This window comes from Myotis lucifugus, unplaced genomic scaffold, assembly GCF_000147115.1.
Source record: "Myotis lucifugus unplaced genomic scaffold, Myoluc2.0 scaffold_129, whole genome shotgun sequence".
Taxonomy (NCBI): Eukaryota; Metazoa; Chordata; class Mammalia; order Chiroptera; family Vespertilionidae; genus Myotis; species Myotis lucifugus.
The window spans coordinates 2,372,425-2,374,486 of NW_005871177.1; the positions used below are offsets into that span (position 1 = coordinate 2,372,425).

Consider the following 2,062-nt stretch of genomic DNA (forward strand, 5'->3'; position numbering starts at 1 on the left):
GTAGCAAATAATAGTTTCACAGATTGTTATTATTTAGAAATGTTAGAAAGTTTTAAGTAGAATTTAAAGTTTTTGATTTTAAAAAAGTAATCTATAAAAAATAGTATGTTAATCAGGAGTAGCAAAACCCAATATGCTTAAGAATTATGAGAACAGAAGAAAAATGTGGCTGAAAAGATGTGAATAGTCATAATTAACATGTGTCTTTTTTTTTTAAGTTAACATGACATGGAGGAACCAGAAAATTATCCATCCACTATATACTTGGCAATGGTTATGTTCTTAAATTGTTCATTTCCAGATTTTTATAACCTTTTTTTTCTTAACAAATAACAAGATATTATTGGGTGCCTTTAATCTGAATAGCATTATTCCATACAAAACTTAGCTATTTCTGAGTTTATAAGCTCCAAGTCAATATATAAAAACAAGTTAATATAAAGCAACATATTATCAAATCCCAAATTTATTCTATGCACAATAGTGGTATCAAGAAATATTAGTCAGATTTCTGTTTTCTTTAATGCCTAGTTCATCAGCACTCAGAGTAGGCTAATTACATAAACTTGTGAGGTAAGAATCTGCCCTATTATTTTAATGACTAGAGGCCTGGTGCATGAAATTTGTTCACAGGTGGGGTCCCTAGGCCTGGCCGGCAACCAGGGCCAATCAGGGCCGGACTAGAGAGGAAGTGACAGTCGCTGGGCCAGGTGCAGAAGGAATGGATGCCATATGCCGACACCGCCATCGTTGGTGCCCTGCCAGTGTGCGGTTGCCTGCCTCCCCCACTCCCCTCCTCCTCCTTCCCTCACTGCCACACTGCCACTGTGACAGGCGGGTGGTGGGCCCATCAGGGAAGGGATGGGGCACAGGAAGTTGGCCACCAGCCCCAAGGAGGGAGCCGGCCCTTGGCCCCCCTGGGAAAGGGGCTGTGTCCACCACCACCCACCCCTAGTTCCCCATCCAAGCCCAGGGGCGGGTCCCAATCAGGTGATCAGGGCCGGCCAGATGGGGGGAGGAACCACAGGAGGTTGGCCGGCTGAGGGGGAGGGACCACAGAAGGTTGGCTAGCAGGCCCCGATTGGACGATCTGGGCCTGCCAGCCTGGGGGAAGGACCATGGGAAGTTGGCTGGCCAGGGAAGGTTGGCTGTGGGAGTGCACTGACCACCAGGGGGCAGCTCCTGCATTGAGTGTCTGCCCCTTGGTGGTCAGTGCACATCAAAGTGACTGGTTATTCCAGTCGTTCCTGTCATTCTGGTTGCTTAGGCTTTTATATATATAGATATAGATTATATATGAAAATTACAGTAAGCATGGAATTTCTGAGGTAAAAGAAGTGACTTCTAAAAAACGAAATAGATTGGATGTGGAGAGAGCAGAGTGCCAGAAGAATGGCTCCTCTGTGTATAACACATCCAACAGCAACTTGGGCTTACTCCTCACGGGTGGCAGGACACCATGATCTTCCTGTGACATTACACCCTATATATATAAAAAATAAATAAAAATAAAAATAAATAAATAAATAAAAATAAAAAACAGAAACTTCAAATATCTACAAAATTATACTTTTTCTATGTACATATACATGTATCTATCTATCGGTAGATAGATAGATTGATAGATAGGTATATTTACCTCTTAACCGTAATCTTTTCCCAGTCAGTGACTACAAAAGTGGCCTCTCAATATACATTCACAGAATTACAGGGTAGAAAGTTTTCTTCAAAGCTCACTCTATTCTACCACATGTCTGTGTGATTTTCTATTAGACAATTCTATATACTGCTAGTTTTTAGTACAAAGTATTATAAAATATAATTTTAAAATAGTTTTACCATGTTAATAATTTATAGATACCAGTTTTGTTTCTCAAGTTCTGTTATTTCCAGTTTGCTGTTTCCTCTTAGAACTATGGTTAAGGCAAGGCAGTTAAAATATGTTTCCTCCTAAACAAAAGTAAGTATCCTATCTAATAATAGAGAAACATGGTAATTAGCTATACCTCCGCTACACTTACCCATTGGCTAATCAGGGCGATATGCAAATTAACTGCCAACC

The 2,062-nt window shown here is 40.5% G+C and overlaps 1 non-coding gene across 1 annotated transcript; it reads left to right on the plus strand.

Annotated features, from left to right (window-relative positions):
- The first annotated feature begins 1,362 nt into the window (after positions 1-1,362).
- LOC111827088 lies at positions 1,363-1,491 on the plus strand. Its single transcript, XR_002830573.1, has one exon. It is a non-coding gene; the product is annotated as a small nucleolar RNA SNORA11 (small nucleolar RNA).
- Positions 1,492-2,062: the final 571 nt, after the last annotated feature.